This window comes from Bidens hawaiensis, unplaced genomic scaffold (genome assembly GCF_021521415.1).
Source record: "Bidens hawaiensis isolate Kalapana, Puna unplaced genomic scaffold, B.hawaiensis_p1.1 tig00015232_1, whole genome shotgun sequence".
Lineage (NCBI taxonomy): Eukaryota > Viridiplantae > Streptophyta > Magnoliopsida > Asterales > Asteraceae > Bidens > Bidens hawaiensis.
In genome coordinates, this window is record NW_027492355.1 from 121,416 (window position 1) to 141,523 (window position 20,108).

Consider the following 20,108-nt stretch of genomic DNA (forward strand, 5'->3'; position numbering starts at 1 on the left):
CGACTATATTTTGAGGGACTTCAAAGGGAAATCATAATGAGGCATCACCATGATTTAGATTATCAACTTTGAAGACCGAAGACTATTTTTTGAATGTTTAGTAATTACTTGATGCTAACTATTTTTTGGTGGTTTTTTTAAGCGTCATCAAGTGAAGCGTTAATCGATGTTGACGAATTTAGATAACCGTAAGTTAAAAAGGCAGTCTTTCTTTTGGTGAAGTTATAATATGTTGTCGAATTTAAGTTTTTGAGTATTAATGCTTTGTTATGATCTAATTGTTTGCGTTCTGTGATATAGTTTTACTTTAATTGTATGGTTTTGAATGATTAGCCTTTCAATGATCCGTTTTCCTATTTATATAGAAATTTTAATAGCAAGTATAATATCTTTTTTTTATGAGTAGCGCAAGTCGGTTTCATGGGTTTGATTGTTTGACAAAATAGACAATAAGACAACATAGATAGTGGTTAAGGTTGTGAATGAAAAAAGAAGAAACAAATAATAAAAAAATAATATAGAGATAGGAAATGGGGGATTGGATGTGGAAGGTTTTTTAAAAGTGAGAAATAAATTTAAGGAATATGAGTTTTTAGCTAAACTATAGGGATTGGGATAAGGGATGGGATGAGAATGCTCTAATATCTAACTTATTTTTGTAATATTATAACTTTGTTTATTTTTATTATACTTTATGAAAAGTAAAATATTGAAACTTGTACTAGTGTAGTGCTTACACATTCTAAAGTGATTCCAGATTTATATTTTATCATGATGTGAAGTTGTAAATTATTTTACTTCAGTTGCAATTATTAATACCTAGTAACTATTATATATTGATAAGCTTGTTGTCACAAAATCTTGATTGGGTCACTTAACGGCACAAACTTGTCAATTGCATTTTTTTTGTTTTAATTTCTTTTTTGTTTTGTTTTTTTTATTTTACTTATAGTATCGTAAACGAAATAACAGAGGCCGACCAAACGTCAACTTTGTGGTTTTTTGCTTGATTAAGTTTCGGTACCATAACAAATGTGATAGACCGACAACGCTCGAGTTTTACCAACGCCCGAGTTCACCAATGGCCTTCACCCCATCCGTGTACCTTAGTATTTATATCATCCATTTTTTTCGCTACGGCACCGTAACGAAAACTGACCGAATGCTAATTTTTTTTTAGTTCAGATTTCACAGTCGGAAACCGACCGAGTTCACGTAGAGTCACACATTTTGTTTTAAATCAGGAACCGTAACACACATAATAAAAACCAACAAAATGACAATGCATTTTTTAGCTCCGCAGTAATGAATGTGAAGGAAACTGGTCAAAATTTGAGTACACTCATCGTCTCAACGTCCAGGATCAACAACGCTCCGGTCTTCCTAACGTTCAGGATTTACCGACCACGCCACCCATTAGTACGTCCACCTCAATTTTTAATTTATTTTAATTTATTTTTGGTTTTTAGTTATGATATCATAACGCATGACACCAAAAACGGTCGAACTCACATCAACTTATCATCTCAACACTCGTGACCGACAATATTTAAGTTTTATCAACCTGTCCCGACGTAACACGCAAGGTAAAACCCTATTTAGAAACAACTTGAAGTTAAGTTTCTATAAAGTACTCATATCATCCTCTCATTCCAATTTCCAAGCGAATTGTTTTTTTCTTTTTTATAACTGTAGTGTCAGTTTGATAAAAAGTTGGTCATGTAATAACGAATTTGGATAGGCCATTTACATGTCATTTACACGTTGATCAAAACCAAACGTTATTCCACAAATACTTAAAAACATTACAATATATTAAATGAATACAAAGTAAATTTTGTAAAATTTATTGGTATAAAGGTATATCTTTCCAAACTCTCTAGCAATCTTGTATTTCTCTTCTCGGTAGTCTCGAATCTCAAGAACCTGACTTGAAAAAAAGTATGCTTAAACCTATTTCAGATCATAGATAAAAATATAAAAAGAAAATAAAAAACAAACCTCCGGATTTACAAAAATAGTAAAAGATCGGGTTTATGCAAAAGGGTCACGACACACGAGCATGTTGCAAAATGGTGTTTCAAATCTAGATTCGAGTTGTTAAAAACTATCTTGAAGAAACACTAATCGACCCCGGGCAGATTACGGATAATCTGGGGGTTAAATAAATGTTTCCCACGAGGGGTTAGATCCGGCGAAGATGGTTCTTCTGATAACCTGCAAAACAGACACCGTGAGCTCGTCACTGAGAAGGGGGGGTACCTCCTTGTGACCACCCTCCGGCGTGAGAATCAGACTAGATTGCTCTTGAATATAAGTGTATATTAAGAGAATGACTAGAGCAGATATCAGGTAATATATCAAGATATGAGATATGAGATAAGATACAAGATGATCATACCATTCCAAGGTGTTGGAGTATTTATAGCCGAAGGTAGGTTTCCAAGAAGGTACAGCCGGCTGAATAGTGTTTCTGTTCTGCCAACTGTGGGCTACGCACATGCCATGCTGGGGGTTGGTGGATAGGCAGCGGCTGATAGTGACCAGGCCGGCTGTGTACTATTCCTGTTCCACCAACTGCAGGCCATGCACGTCCTCCGACAGGTTGGTGAGTAGGCATCGGCTAATAGTGACATACATTACAAGAGCGTGCTGCTCGTCATACTGTTGTCAGTGAGCTGTCGTATCCTTGGTCAGATCTTTTGTCCATACCTCGTCAGGTACAGTACAAAAGATCCTCAAGTATCGTACGGACTGGCTCATTTGGGCGGGAGTTCTCCCGGCTTTGTGCGGGAGTGTTCCCGGCTTGCTCACTCATTCTTCAGGTGACATTACTGAATTATTATTAATAGTTAAGTGCCTTGTGCGTGTAGCTTTGCTGCGCAGGTAGCCTTCCCTGATGGCTTGTATCCGCAGCTGCGGGAACAGGCAGAATACTTCACCATTGGGAGGCTTTTCCTGCGGGAACAGCTTGCATACTGCGCGTAAGGACGTCACGTCTCTGAGCATGGTGGGTCCTGCGGATCCAGTTGGTTTCTGCGCAGACGTCCCTCTTAATGGTGAGTCTTGCGGGTCCAACTGGGCTCTGCTGGGACCTGCCTCTTCAAGTCCCCCCAGTCCAATGTTCTTCTCATGAATTTAATAAGTGAGGTGAATTTTTGGACTTTAAGCAAAGGGTTTTGAAAAGGGTTTAGTTTTAAGGTTTTCCATGGGGATTCTTCCCGCGGAAGTCCTAATGTCACGTGCAGAAATTCCCGACTTTCCTGCTTGATCTTTGGGTATGATGCGGGAAGGTCTATAACCTCCTCGCAAGTCAGGAGCGTTGAGTCCCATTTGTGTAGATTCTCCATGAGGTTTTGGTAGTTTTGAACATAGTGATCAATTATATTTAAACAACCAATTCCATCTTGGAGCTTCAAACAATCTAGTTCTCGACGTTCCCGCTATGCGGGGATGTTATTCCCGTTTCCGCAAGCATGGCCCGGAAGATCCTTCTTGGTTTCAATTCCCTGCTAAGTGCTAGGTATGTGAAGGGTTTCGCCTTGACACTGTACCCGCACTCGTCTTATAGTTACTTTACTTCTAAGGTATTCCTGGCTTCAATTCCCTGCGGGTGCTTAGTATGTGAAGGGTTTTGCCTTGACACTGTACTCGCACCCGTCTTATGGTTACTTGGTTGCCGAGGTATTCTTGGCTTTTCCTGCGGGAACAGCTTGCGTACTGCGCGTAAGGACGTCACGTCTCTGAGCATGGTGGGTCCTGCGGATCCAGTTGGTTTCTGCGCAGACGTCCCTCTTAATGGTGAGTCTTGCGGGTCCAACTGGGCTCTGCTGGGACATACCTCTTCATATCTTAAACCCTTAGTAGGGAGGAGGTGCTTCTTTCAAATTTAAAAACTATCTTAAAACTCTTAATTATTCTACTTATACCAATCCTTTCAATAACACAAACAATAAAAACTTTTATTACTAAAAGATTACAAATTTCAAACCAAAAAAATCATAAATAAATAAAAATACTACTCCTCGTCCGAATCGAGGTATGTTAGATCTATAGTTGCAAGAAGAGCTACAAGATCGATCTGTTTGACGATTGCATCTTGCAACTCATCTACTAGCTTACCATTTTAAATTGGCTGAACAGAAAATTCCCTTATATAGACCTATGATATTGTATTTAAACCATCGTCATTTAGATTCATAATAAAATATCTTAATCATACGTGCATAAAGCTAACAAAATGATTCTGATTATTGGGTCTTAATTAAGACCAAGACCCCAAGTATTTGTGAAAATTAAGAAAAGTTAAAAAAGAAAGACCAAGAAACGGATTTTGAGGACTTACCTTGGAAATAGTTAATTATCTAATGGACACCTATTTAGACACGATAAGACTTGTTTAATAAAAAATGAGCTATAATACACCATAATACATCATTTCTCTTTCTTGGTACATAAAATGTATGCTCAATTAAACCACCAAAGTTAATTGTTAAACGATTCATTTTCATGTTTGATACTTGTGTTAATCGCGTCGTCTCTAACCTGTTAAACACGTTAAGACACGAACTAACAACCCTAAGAATTAAGAATTGATGTAATTTTGGAGACTTGAACCTAAGACACCCAACAACTTTTTTTAATAGGTTTCAAACAATATTCCACAGGTGTTTAATATAGAACGAACCGATATTGTAACTAAGGGAGCCATATTGACCGAGTTCCTGTCATGTCCCGACATAACATGTGACACCCTCACCCCTTCGTCCCTTCTTCATCTCCATGATTCCCGTTCCCTCCCGAATTGCCGGTCTCGCCACTTAAGGCGACCGGCTACCGCCCTCTCTTTGACTTGTTTTCCAACGAACGACCGCCCATGCCGGAGATGCTAGTGGTGGAGCTACGACGCCATGGGAGAAAACATATTGTTCGGTTGGTTAAGACTTTAACATAGAATAGAAAGTGATGTTCTCATTCCTCATTTTATTTATACTACATAGCCTTTCAAAAAAATAATAACATATGTTATAAAATATCACTTTAAATTCTAGCATTAAAGTGGTTATGAACTTATGTATATGTATATCTTGTTCCAATAATTTAGCAAAAATGAATTATATATGTGTCATATCAGACGTGGGCCACTACATGCCACTCAATATGTCTTTTGAGTATATAGTATTTAAAATCAAGCTTAAAGTTAGTCGACTGCACATATATAGCTTTTATCATTATTTAAGTAACAAATATTCTGTACTGTAGACAATGTTTATAGTTTACCTAGTTTAGTACGAGAGACCCTAAACTGTTAATGATGAAAGCATAAAACAAAGTCAGACATGCGCGCCAACTGCCAAAATTACAATATTTGTTCATTGTGCTATGATGAAAATTTGAGAATACTCAAACAATATTATTAAACTATTTAAAACATATTATATTGTTTTCTGTTACCAATCTTTTGAAGTACTCAAACTAACTTACACTAAACAACATTGAAAAGGTAAACTTAATTGAGATCCAAACGTGGTATCTATATATATCTGCACGTATTTTTTAGAAAAAAAAATAGTAATTAAAAACAACTTTAATATATATAAATAACTCAAATTTGCATCTTCAATGGGAGAATGATCATGACACATGAATACATGATGTGACATATTGATGAAGACGATCAATGGCGCGCGCACATTGGCAAAGTATGTTATATGTATGCTAGCTAGTTAACCACTTAACCGGCATGATTAGTTATAACACATGCACGATTAGAAAAAAAAAATTGGCCTCGAGTCTAATAATTAGTAACATATATGCATGGGATCAATTGTGTGTTATTGTGTGCACACCCTAGATATATACGGAGTGTATTAATATATATATATATATATATAATATATACATACACACACGCATAATACGTTTTCTTTTTTCATTTGATAATAACATATCTATATACTATATATAATACACTAAACAAGGGCAAATTAAGACACTTGATTTTAAGGGATTTACAATTGCTAATGCATAAGGTACATGTGTTCGTAAGGGTAAACTTGTCTTTTAAACACAATTCATTCAACTTACAACTTTGGTCTATCATCTTAAACCATATTATGTTTTTAATTTAAACTTTAAACTAAGTTCCCACCCATGATTTTTAAACGACTATAGCCTTTTCATACGTTAATATTTTTATAAAAAAAATTACATCATAAAAACGAGCATTTTATTCTCTTTAATTTGAATATGATATTTGATATTGTTATAATTTTTTTCAATTTAAATAAATTAATATATTATGTATGGGTGTTTAGTGTCGGTTTTGATGGTTTTAAGTTAAACTTGTGAGCCCAACCGATAATACTGATTTTTTGTCGTCCAAAACCAAACTCAACCATTGAAAGTTGAAACCGAATCGTTACCAACGGCTTGGTTCCAGTTTGGTTTCATAGTTTGAACTTTAATAATAAATTTAGTTTAAAATAATTATTAATTTAAATATACCATCAGTTATAACTAAACACCAACATAATATGATACTTGAGAGGATCATAAATAAAGAATGACAATTTTAGCCTCATAAATGGTAAATACTAGGGCTGTCACTTTTACCCGAAACCCGACCCGAGAAAACACGTACCCGAACCCGAACTATCCCGACACGGAAAACCCGAACCCTAGAAAAGACTAACCCGAACCCGAACCGAAGTAATTCGGGTTGGTTCTCGGGTTTGATTTATAAGTTTCGGGTCAACCCGAATAAACTTTTAGTTTTGAAATTAAATATATTTTTAGGTATAATAGGCTTAGTCTTAACCACTAACGTATCAGAATTTGGTCTTAATCGATTGTTGTCATTACAACTATTATAGATCCATTGTTTATTGCTAATTTATGTTTTTAGTTTATTACTAATAGCAACCGTTATCGAACAACCAAATCACGCCCGATAGAAAACGATTATGGTTCGAGTTAATTTTACTCTTTTTTTGAATTACTTTATCAAGTTATGCTGGTTATTATTTGATTGTTTGCTTACGAGCAAAGAATAATATGTTGTTTTAATTTTAGCATTTTTTTTTGTTTGTCTTCTAGGATACTCGAAACACGATTAACCCAACCCGAAAAAACCCAAACCCGAATTACCCGAACCCGAAAAACCCGTGAGAGATTCGGGTTGGGTTTCGGGTCAAGATTTAAAACTTTGAAACTCGAAGAACCCGACTCGAAAAACCCGAAACCCAATAAACAAACCCGAAGAACACCCATATTAAATACTAATGGAAGATCTAGGATGCGAAATGATAACAACAATTATCACAAAAAGAAATCATATTGCAATTAGATTAATTTAAAGTTGTATAGCCAAGTTAATTGTTTTAAAAAGATTTATGTTCAATTACATTTTAACTATATCTAATATATATAACTAAACATATCTAATAATTAATAATAAAAAAGATTAAAATGCATTTAACATTTACAATCTGGTCTGGTGTCATATGGTCGGTTGCCAGTATAAACCGTGAACCAGTCGTTCACTACGTTTTGAAATATTTGAAACCGACCAACTAACTGAAAGTAAAAAAAAAAAAAGAAGCCAAATCAATGACCAGTTTAAAGGATTTCATGGTTTTAACCGAACCATAAACACTCATATTTGTTACGTGATTAATAAGGTTAAACACCCGCTGCATCGTGCGGACACCCGTCTAGTCAATAACATATATATTACAAGTGTCCCCTCTTAATTAAAGAGCCTATATAACAGTTAACTTTTTGGTTTACTCATGACTCATGAACTAAAAACACACATATACATATATTTTAATCATTGACTCTTAATTAGTAAAAAAAAACACACATCTTACATGATCATAATATACTACACTTTCTGTTTAATGCAGCAGGTATGTCGCCTTTCTTTCTATGGAACAAAGAAGATCAAATGCAGGAAAGACAAAGACAGCACGACATTATATATAGACATGAAGTGTGGTACGTACGTAATAGGAGCAAGTCTCCTTAATTAAGATTGGTCCAACTTTTGTCCTTTCATACAACAATTGCTTTCTTGTAAACCTGCCCATTTGACGTTGCAGATTTTTTTTACTTTTTGGATTTTTCTGGATAATGTATATATAATAAAAAAAAACCCATTTTACAAAAACAAAAAATAAAAAGAAAAACAGTTGCACCGTTTTCTCTTGCGATATCCATTTTATTAAAAGTAAAAAAAAAAAGTTGTTTCGTTGCGCAAGGCCATATTGATTCTCTCCTGCTCCATTTTTCCTTCTGTCGGGCCAATAATAGCAACGCCAGGCAGCTAAGTTAGTACGGAGACACGTGTCAATCTCTGGTTGATGATCTAACATATTTTATATGACTATTTTGGTAATTTTTCTTATTTTATAATGACGCATGAGATGAAAGATTGAACCGGGAGCAAAAAGTTGGTTTGGTGAAATGTGTAAATTTCAGGTTAGGTGGTTTTATCACATAACAAAAGAAATATGTTATGTGATTTATTATATAGAATTTTTTTTTACAACAATTATTTAATTTCATTTCATGGTAGAAACATAGATATTACATCAACATAGTAGGTAGGCGGGTAACAAGCAGCGTCGCAACCCCTTTCTGAATTGCAAACCCTAACCTTCTAAGGACATACCCCTTCCCCTTTGGAGTCGACACATTGCTATGCACAACCCGTTGGACCCTGGTTAAGAAACGGATAGCTTTCGGTGCCAAGGAGCCAAAGGTATCAAAAGCCAGAGGGACAAAAACATGTTGGTTCTCTTCGCAGGCTTTAGCATGTTTCTCCATCTTCTTCGTTTCAGCCCTTTTCATTGCTTGCCCAGCTACAAACCCATTATCCCTCAAACCAGCTAAAGGAGATACCCCTGTGAGGTCAACACAAGCGTGTTTTCCCCCGGCCCATCCAAAGACGAGCAAATCTGCCGGTCGTAGAGTGGATCTCCCTTCCGTGGGGTCTGTAAGGAAATTTACGGGGGCTTCCTTTTTAGCTGATATCCCAGCTCGCCTTAAGATGTCCCAAAGAACGTCCCGCACCCAATCATGTCGGTATTTGAACCCATGCATCTCCTTGCAATGAACCGCATGCTCTCCGAATTTATCCAGGCAAGCCTTACGGCATATCGGACATGTTTCGTCTTCTGGGTACATTGGGACCATCAAATGGTACTTAAGAATGGCACTATACTCGACCGCAGACATGCTTTGGTCCAAGCCATCAATCGGGATAACGGTCAGAAAATCTTGGGCATGAGGACCTTGTAAGCATTCAATAACCGCATTCTGTCGGGGGGACAATTCAAAAACTTCTCCCAGACTCTGAGCGATTTTGCCAAAAAGGGCATTCGTCAAAGTTTTTTGAGGCTTTGGTGGGGCGGTGTCCTTATTAGAGAAACCGCCAATGTCAAAGTCTGGGAGAGCGCCATTTAGGCGTTCCAGGGCCTGAACGTAGTCTGAGTCCAAGTCGACAACTCCGCTATTCCTTAAGATGTGATTATGTAGCTTCCAAGACTGAGCCCTCGACGCTACAAAAGCGTAAACCCCAACATCATGAGCCGAAAGAAGGCCTAAACCCCCCAAGCGCATCGGTAAAGATGCAAGTCGCCACTGAAGATCACCAAAGAACGGGCCTCCACATACAACTATGTCTTCGATGGCTTCTCGAAGCCCCTTATCAAAACAGGATACCGCACCATCCATCATATGGGGGTGGCATGTTCGTAACCCAAAAAGCAACTTAGCAACCCCCATGCAAGACCTAAGCAGGAGGAGTTCGATCTGGGGATCCCTAAGGCAAGGTAAGAGTTTCATAAGATCAACCGCACGAGATGCTCTCTGCCTCGCCAACTCCTTAATAAAGTAAGGATCTCGACTAACAGCCCCTCCAAGGAGCTTTACCCCTCTCTCTGGTCTACCAATCCCACTAGGGAAAAGCCCATCTTTGACTTTCACCCCATTACACGCTGGCCAAAAAACCTCGGTTTTCTTAATATTAAGTTGCAGCTCTAATGATGGCCCTTCCGAGCTGATAATGTCTAGGGCTTCGTTGGCACCACCAATAATAGTCCCATCATCCAAGTACCAAGCATGAAATGGGAGGTTACAGTCATTTTGTACCCGGAGAACAAGAGGGTGTAATGCTAAGGCAAAGAGGAGGGGCCCAAGGGGGTCTCCCTGCTGAACCCCAGTAGTAGCCCCTATATAGTCATCACCAACGTACAACCTAGCCGGCTGGGCATAAAGGAACTAGACCCATAGATAGATAGATAGGCGAGCAATGATGATGAACCTCCCGGAGAAGGGCTGTGCGGTCGACCGTATTGAAGGCGTTGGAGAAGTCCACGGTAAGCATAGCTAAAGAACCGTTCGCGTGAAAGGAGTTAAGAAACCGGTTCGCTCTGTGAAGCACCACCTTTTCCCCATTAGGGGTCCTTACCCCAAATTGAAAGTCCCCTAAATACTGAGTCATTTCCTTCCCCACCATCTTCATAGCCACTTTAGAAGCCAACCTACGCCAGATAGCCCCCACAGCAATGGGCCGAATTCCATTATCCGACTTTAATAAAGGGGTAAGGGGGGCCGAAGCAATAAACTCAGCGAGCACCTTGGGGCACAGACCCCCAAGCCATAAGTTGACGACTTCAGTGATGGCTGAGAGCAGACCCATGGAAGGAAATGACTCAGTTTAATCATGTAAAGAAATGCTTATAATTATATAAATAAATTGTTGCTGTTTTATATAATAAAAAAGAATTATAAAATATATGTTTGCATATATTACTTATTTTTTAAAGCAAACACCAAAACATAATGAAGTCCACAAAATTACTCAATATTATCCAACCTAGATGCAACTTGATAGCCAAAATATCCGTCACGTACCTTATAAAAGTGCAACATTCTATCAATTAGTTACCTAAGTTTCTCGATGCATCGCAAATGTTTAATCCACTGATGTACATAATGGTGCCCTTTTGGGACATACCGGTGTAGATCACGTGCAATTTAGACACGTGTTTTGGGCTTCTGTTCCCTCTATCAAGAGATTTGAGGATTGCTAACTTATTGGCTATTATTAACACTTCTGTTCCCACACGTGTTTTGATACCGGTACTGATATCATCCCTACTGTATGGTAAATATAAAGACAAGATGATGTAAGCTACATGACAATAATCAAGCAAGATGTACGTTGCTCATCTAAATCTACTAGTCTAGAAGAGTAGATGTTTAAGACCCCTATAGTGGGGCGCTTTGGCCACATAAAAAACCCCAAAGCGTCCAGGAACACAAAGCGTCAGGTGGGGGGGAAGGTAGATGAAAGAATATAATCATTGATTGGTGAATTGGGTTTGTTTCTTTTATTTTTAATAAAATAATAATAATGAAGTAATGATTGGAAATGACTTCATTCATTACACTTTTTTTTCTTCAAAAAGTCTTTATGATGATGTGGCCTAAAACGCCTTCCATAGGGGCTTCATCCACTATACATGTTCTAAGAGGGTCGACTTTATTCTGTATTTTTTTCCCACTTGCTATTAAGGTTTGGGTTAAAATCCATAGTTTTTTTTAAAATAGTCGTAAGAAGTATATCACACAGACTCCGATTGAACTCAAACTAGCAGCATTGAAACCGTCATCGAACTCTACGATATTAGATTTTAATTTTTTGCTTTTCGATTTCTAGCTTGTAGATTTTATATATAGTTTTTATTAAGATCATTGTCTTTTTTGCTTATTTTCGTTAATTATCGTGTCTTTTTTCTCAACATTGTGTTGTATTATTTAGCATTTGTGTTATATTTTATTTTATATTTTACAATCCATTATCTTGGTATCATTAATCGTAGATTTGAAAGACAACTTAACTCTCAAGTTTTACTACTAGTAAATAAGTAAAAAGCCACGTTACGGCTCCAGTACCAGACCCAACCGAAGCAGGTTTCATATATAAACCACCATTGTTGTTTTTAAGTTTCTTGAAACCAGCTGCTGCATGGCCTCATTTGAACTCGCCCGAATTAGTACGAGGAAATAATTCTTTATTTTATTGCTTAAAAAAGATTATGAAATCAAGTTTTATTTATTTATTTTTATATAAATGATTTATTTATTTTTATTTTTTACCTTGGTTTAAAAATTTAGCAGAAAAAGTAAATTTGGCGTGGGCCATTCTCATTCAACCTTCAAGGGTTCTACGCAAATAATCCTTCCAAGTTCCAAGGGTGGATGAGAAACACCGTCTCGCCCCCTACCCCCAAATGTCACGCGTGATGGGGGTCTAAATGACCATGTTTACGCGGGTTATTTCCCTCATCCAACCAATATTTTTTTTTTCTTTTCATTTCTTTTTCTTATTAAATAATATAATGATGGAGGTTGATGTATAATGAGTTGAGTATTGATGCTGAAAAATGGAAGAAAAGATAAGGTTAGCACTAAGGTGACACAGACGTAACGAAATATGGTAAATGAACCGCACTAACATGCAATTTAAAAAAAAGGCATTAAATCCGAAATATGAATATATATGTCACAAGGACCAACAACAGGTTGTGAGGGTTTCACAGGAACGTACCGCCGCAAGCCAAGTGACTGCGCACAGGGGTTGTCCACAAAAATCGTTACAAAAATAATTTTTGCGTTTGATAAAAGTGTTTTTTTGTTAGGTTGTGGGTCGGGTTGTACAATACCTTTTTTTAATTATAAAAATTGGGCTTAAATGAATTGGGTTTAAACACTAAGTGTTTGTTTTGGTGTGTGGTAAATTGGTAATGGAATGACTAAATATAATAGATAATTAGCATTCCATTAAGACTTTCGGTTGCCATGTGATAATAAAATAAATTATTACTTTATGTTATTTGATAGATAAGATAAAATAAATGAAAAGTATAAAAATGGTACTGAGTGGTGGTGGCGGTTGTGTTAGTGGTAGACGCCGATGCTTGGTAGTGGTAGTAATGGTGGTTGGTGGTGGTAGCGGGTGGGTGAGTGGTGGCAATGGCGGGGGGCGATGGTTGGTGGGGGGTAGACTATAACGTGAAGGAGGGAATCGAATGAAAAAATATATATATATTAATAATATGGGACACACGTGACATCCAAGTTTAATTATACTAAAATGTATTTAAATACTTAAAACCAAGAAAATGCACCAACAAATTTCTTTAAAGATAAAAATAAAATAAATATTAAGACCATATCAATAAATAAAAACATAAATCCAAAAGATTCATATCTCAACTTTCATCAGAATCTGAAATCCAAAATTAGTTAAACAACAAGCTGTTGAAATCTAAACATAAAACAATAACCAAATTCAGTGGTCCGGGCAGATTGAGCTCTGGCGCGAGTCTGGGCTCGAACAAGAGCCTGCATGCACCTAAGTGTCACATCAGCTTGTTTTCTAACAAGCCGACCTCGTACTATCGCTTGGAGTTGAACCAAGGCCTTTAGGGCCTGCAAAGCTCGTTTTGCCTACGAAAAGCACATCAATAGAAAAAAAATATAAACATGTTAATAAAAAAGTTATGTTGATTGCAATTTGTGATGGTATGAATTCCAAATTTAACACTGTTTATAGCGTTGACCGAAATGTCAACAAACTGCTATGCAGATATTTCTGACACATAAAAATACAACATGAACCAACAAGAAATTCTTGGGTTTAGGCTTAGCAGATATTGGTCAGGGTCAAACCGGTAAACATGTTTAGCTAAATAGAGTGTGATTGTGTCAACTGTCAACCCAGCCGTTCGAGGATTGGCCCGTTTAATCCTTCTATTTTTTAAAAAAATGTGTTTTATGTAATAAATTTAATCGATTTGGTATTTTATGCCAATATTTAAAACTTAAAAAGAATAGTAAAAAATTTATACTAAAAAATTGTGTTTTATGTCAACCCGCAAATATTTGTGCAGCGTTCGGTTCATATACGTTCAAACAAGGCCCGTTTAGCACCCTTTATTATAGAATACTTATAAAAGTTATCATTTTGCAAAAAAAAAAAAAAAACACCACCAACAAGCATAATTTGATTTCTAAAAATTACCAGGTAACAGTGAAAACCCGACTGAATTCGAACTTCAGCCCATTCTTTCCTAACAAACATGATATCTTTAGGCGGAGCTCTAACCACAGTAGCAATAGCAGCAGAAAACGAAACCTCTTCAACCCGAAAAGCATCCAAAGTTGACAAACGCCCCACACCTTTTATCGCTTTTGTAGATGACGTCACCGACGAACCTCCTGCTGACGGGCTCCTCCACAGCTTCCAAAAAACCAAAATAACATAAAAACCGAACCGAACCCAAACCGGAACTGAAAAATCTGAAAATTAGCCCAAAATAAAAACTGAAAAACCGACACCGAACCGATTTCGAAAAATAATAAACCAAAGTTACTATTTTTGGTTCAATTTTAGCCTAAAACAAACCCAACCCGAACATAGAAAAACCGAAAAAAAAATAACTAAATATAAGGGCCCAGGCACGATTATAATCCTGCTTCCTTTCTTCAATCGTCTTAACCGAACTAGATTTCTTACCGACAATTTGGGCTTAGGTTTTAAAACAATCTTGGTCTGCGCGTGTTTATCAGTTTCTGAACATTTAGTCAGGACATCTGATAATAAGCAGAACGCGGGCTGTTTAGTTTCGCCTAACTGTTTGACCACAATCATCCAGGCCCCTTGACCGTCTATAAAGTTATCAAGAACCACGGTTTGAAGACCATTGTGTCGTGCAACACGGTGAGCTGCACGTTGAAGAGATAAGATGTCGGAAAATGTTGAAAACTTGTAATATAAATAGAGTGATTAACTTAAAAGATAAAAGACCTACTACATGATAGTTTCAACACACAAGCAACATCCTAGTGTTAGTACAGAACAGAACAAAATAGAAAGCAGGGTTTTTTGAGTAACGAAAACTCAAGGGCGGCTGCTGCTGCTGATAGAAGAGTGCCTGTTCCAACAATTAGAAAATCATAAAAAAATTATTAGAAAAGAAAAGAAAAGCGGGTAACGTACCTTTGACTTTGGGTCAGTTAAATCCTCCTCCTCATCAGAACTCGTGTCAGAGTCTTGCCCACCATTGATCTCATAAGCTACAACTGAATAATAAATAAAAATGGTTACTATACTATACTATACTATATTATACTATACGAGAGATTTAACAGGTTTACCATCTGACTCGAAGTCGAGCTCATATGGTTCGATTAAATCGGGATACAGTTGGTGACAACATAGATCATGGTTATAAAAAAGGTCGCGTCCACGTGCCATCAACAGTCGAATAATATCTTCTTCAGTCAAAACCGAAGCAGGTGATTTTGTGGACTTGCTGCTGCGCTTGTTCCCATTACCTGGAACAATTCCACAAAATATTATTACATGGTACTTGATTTCAGAACAAATAAACAAACATCAACAAGTAACAAGTGATTTTGTGCTGCCCCCCTAGCTTGTTAGTTGGTTTCGTAACGAACGACGCATACTCAGACCGAAGCGGGTGGTTTCCCTGGTTAATTAATTAATTTCAAAACATACATACAAACATAGAATCATAACAGCAGCAGCAGCAGCAGAATGTTAAAGACTCACCATTGGCCTGGAGTTCAATTCAAACGATTTCACTTTCTTCAAACTACCTACGGCTTTTATTATTATAGGTTTATTAATGCTTATAGGGCTTTTGAGTTCAATTCAAACGATTTCACTTGTTGTATGAGCCGATAATAAAACTATTCAAATTTTAAAAAATTGGCCCACAATATATTATAGGGCTTTTGATATACAAGTCTCTAGAAGTGGTGCTCTAAAACGAAGAAACAATACTTCAATTCGAGTGTGTGAATTTACAGTTAATACAAATCAAACTGATTGGATCACCGTTTTGAACTAAGTTTTACATCAATTCGACCCGTATCCTGCTTCCGATCAAAAGCCTTAAAACATTAGTTTAAAATTCCGAAAAAAGTATAACGTTGTTAAGTTTTTTTTAACGGGGAACCATTGGGGCCAACTTTTTTAAATTTGGGACCGACAGTGACGATAAATTAAATAGAGACTATTATCGGCCAATACAATCCATTAAGATTATTAATATCTAATAAACTTTATTATTATTATTATTTTGGGGGAGATAATAATAAGGCAAAACCCTAACTAACTTGCAATCACAAACACGAAAAACAAATCGGGATGACAATTTAATTTATTCATCGGGAGAAGAGAATTGTATATTTCACCTTGAGATATTTACCCAAGTCAAAAATTTAATTACGTATTTTCACCTCCTTAATGTTAAATATGGCAAATTTTCTTATTTTGATTTATTTTTATTTAAAAATAGTTTATATATTCTTAAACCCTTAATTTAACTACAACTTTAATATGTATTGTTTTTATTAATCTTAACTATCTTTTTATCGCTGCCGATCCCTTAACTATCTTTTTATCGCTGCCGATCCCAACCAATAATTAGTTATTTTCAAGGCTAGAACCCATGGGCTAAAATGTATTTCAATAATTAAAATCAAGACAATGCACAAACAAATTTCTTTAAAGATAGAAATAAAATAAAACTTTAATAAATAAAAACAGAAATCCAAAAGTCAACTGACTTTGATCAGAATCTGAAATCCAAAATAAGTCAAACAACAAGCTGTTGAACTCTAAGCATAAAACAATAACCAAATTTGTAATCTTTGCTAAGTACTATGATGTTTCTTTCAACCTCTTCTACTTCTCACTTCATCATATTTATCAACAAACATAGGTGGATACAAATCAGTGTCACTTCTTCTTGCAGCCACCCCCTTCGAAAGCAGGCTCGGGTTTTGACCACGAGGCCGCCTTTTCGCCTTGTTCGACTCATCAGTAAGACTCATGTAACTCGGTTTGCTCACACTCCCCTCTTTACTCCCACTTTTGCTCGATACACGAGTCGCTTCCGAAGTTAAAGACGACGAGTTGGTTGACGATAGTGTCGTCAAACACGGAGCCAGAACACGGGTTTGTTGATGATGATTGTGTTATTGTTATTGGGCTTGACATTGACATATACGGTTTTGCAGACACTCGAGTTGAAACTAGATTCTTTCTGATCTTTAGTGAATCATTGGCAGTATACGAGCAAGACTTAACGCTACGGTCGTCAAGATTCTTGCTTTCGGATGATAGTTTAGGAGAATCATTGCTTTCCCATGTTTTAGCAGCCATCCAGCCATTTAACCAACTCCATTCGGAGTTTTGTTTACCGGATCTTGGTGAACACGCATTGTTTTTCCCTAAAATGTTGCTAGGATTCGCTCGTTGTCGCTACAAACCAAACAAAAACACATACCAAGTTTGTTAATATTAGTAGCTTAACTTAATAAAAAAAGGTTAACAAATATTAATAATAATAACTACCTGTTGATAAAGGGCATAAGCCTTAGCTCTATCCCTCTTAATGACACCATCTTGCTTCATTTGTTCTTTAGTTTTTAATTCTTCTGCACTTGCATTACTATTGCACCATCCACCCTGTTAAAAATAACTGGAAAACATTAGCCTGGAAACGAAAAATTACAGTTTAGACGAAAATTAAATTGTACCTCAGATTTTTTGACAGTGTCAGTTTGGTTTCTGGAAGCATCAGGACATTCCGTGGTCTGGGCTGATTGAGCTCTGACACGAGCCTGGGCCCGAACAAGAGCCTGCATGCACCTAAGTGTCACATCAGCTTGTTTTCTAACAAGCCGACCTCGTACTATCGCTTGGAGTCGAACCAACGCCTTTAGGGCCCGCAAAGCTCGTTTTGCCTGCGAAAAGTAAATTCAAAAAATAATATACATATGTTAACAAGACTAATAAAAAAAAGTATAATGATTGCATTTTGTATAAACCAGTCTGGGTCAAACCCGTGAACACGTTTAGCTAAACTGGGCGTGATCGTGTCAACCTGGCAGGTTCGAGGGTTGACCCATATAACCTTCTATTTTAAAAAAAAATGTGTTTTATGTTATAAATTTAATTGGTTAGGTATATTATGCAGGAATTTAATACTGAAAAGAGAATAAGTAAAAAATATTATAATCAAATGCATTTGTTTTACATACATGTGCATTTTTAGTTGTAAAACTGTAATTTTGATAGTATTAATATGCAAAATAAAATAAAAATAAAAAATTTAGAAAAAAGGTTAAACGGTCTATGTTCATGTCAACTGGCGAATATTTGTTTCGTGTTCGGTTCGTTTGTGTTCGAACAAGGCCCGTTTAGCACCCTTAATTATAGGCTACTTATAAAATTATCATTTTGCCTAAAAGAAACCACAAACAAGCATAATTTGATTTCTAATAAAACTACCAAACCACTAGAAAAACAAGATATGTGATATCAATTTTCCTTATATTCTATGTGCAGCATGTCAGATAGATTAAAATAGGCTAAAAATTACCAGAAAAGAGCGAAAACCCGACTGAATTCGAATTGCAGCCCATTCTTTCCTAACAAACATGAAATCTTTAGGTGGAGCTCTAACCACAGTGGCCATAGCAGCAGAAAACGAAACCTCTTCAACACGAGAAGCATCCGAAGTTGATAAACGCCCCGCACCTTTGATCGCCTTTGTAGATGATGTTACCGACGAACCTCCTGCTGACGGGCTCCTCCACAGCTTCCATGTTCTGCTCTTGTTACTCCCAGTTTTCTCCTACCCAATTAAATCAATTAAGTGTATGCTTAAAACCGAAAAAACCAAACTGATACAAAAACCAACGCTTTGGTTTTATGTTTTTGTAAAAACTGAAACCAAACAGAATTTATAATTTATAGATTTTATTTTTCTATTTTTTATTACAACTACTTTAAAGAAATTTAACAAATAAATGCAACTCAAATACCAAATCGAAAAATCTGAAACCGAACGATTTTCAAAAATTCAAAAAAAATAAAGTTTCGATTTTTGGTTTGGTTTTAGCCGAACCCGACCAAAACAAAAGCCAAACCGCATTAAAAAATTCAAAAAGCAAAGTTTCCGTTTTGGTCCATTTTTAGCCCAAAACCGAACCGTTTTAAAAACTTCAAAATATTCAATTTTAGCCCAAAACCGACACAAACCGAAAAGCTTTCAAAAACCAAAGTTTGTGTTTTTGCTTCAATTTTAGCCCAAAACCAACCCAAACTGAAAAATCCAAAACCAAACCATTTCAAAACTTTAAATACAAAAGTTTCGATTTTAACCGAAACCGAAAAGTTTTCAAAAACTAAAGTTTCTGTCTTTGGTTCGGTTTTAGCCCATAACCGACCCAAACCGAAAAAAAGTAACCAAACCGTTTCAAAAATTCAATAACCCAAGTTTCAATTTCAACCGAAAACCAACACAAACCAAACCGTGCACACCCCAACAATTAAATAAAAAAATCACAAATAATAAAACCAAAAATGAAAAACAAGAGATTACTTGATCAGAAGTATTGGAATTGGACTTCTGAAACCCAATCAACGATTTAATCCATTTCGCAGATCCTCCCATTTGAGAGAAACCGAACCGAACCGAACCGGACGGAACCCGTAAAACAAAACCTCTGCTTTATAATATGAATATGAAGAGATTAAAGTGGGTTTTGCACTAGGCTTTGCTTCAAGGAATTACGTGGGAGAGACGTTTGAATTTTGAAAGAAAAAGTGTGAATTAAAGAAGAAAAAAAGGTAACGGATAGTTTTTATTAAATACGGAAGATTGTATTAATGGGCGCGTAACGGCGTCAACGTCTTGCGTTTCTTTGATTTATGTGCTTGCTTTGAATATGTTTTTGGATCCCGAGAGACTATATTAACTGGCCAAAGTTTATTGGGCTTGTAAAACAGAATTCAAGATTAGCCCAAGGGGTACCATTGACCAATAACTCAAGTCAATAACTAATTTTCGAATTGATTTTGATTAATGATTTAGTTATTGCTCACGGACTCAAAAAATTTAATCAAACAACGGTTTAGGAGGGCAACATCTACTTTCACTAAGTTTGGTGCCGTGTAGGGACGTTAGTTTGGGTGAGCTGGCAGTGGGCGT

The 20,108-nt window shown here is 36.5% G+C and overlaps 1 pseudogene across 1 annotated transcript; it reads right to left on the reverse strand.

Annotated features, from left to right (window-relative positions):
- Positions 1 to 16,775: 16,775 nt before the first annotated feature.
- Positions 16,776 to 19,612, reverse strand: LOC143548718 (protein IQ-DOMAIN 6-like; annotated as a pseudogene). The gene is made up of 5 exons (XR_013138004.1): positions 19,500 to 19,612; positions 18,495 to 18,749; positions 17,650 to 17,856; positions 17,465 to 17,578; positions 16,776 to 17,371 (listed from the first exon to the last, which is right to left on the reverse strand). The product of XR_013138004.1 is annotated as a protein IQ-DOMAIN 6-like (transcript).
- Between the last annotated feature and the right edge of the window lie 496 nt (positions 19,613 to 20,108).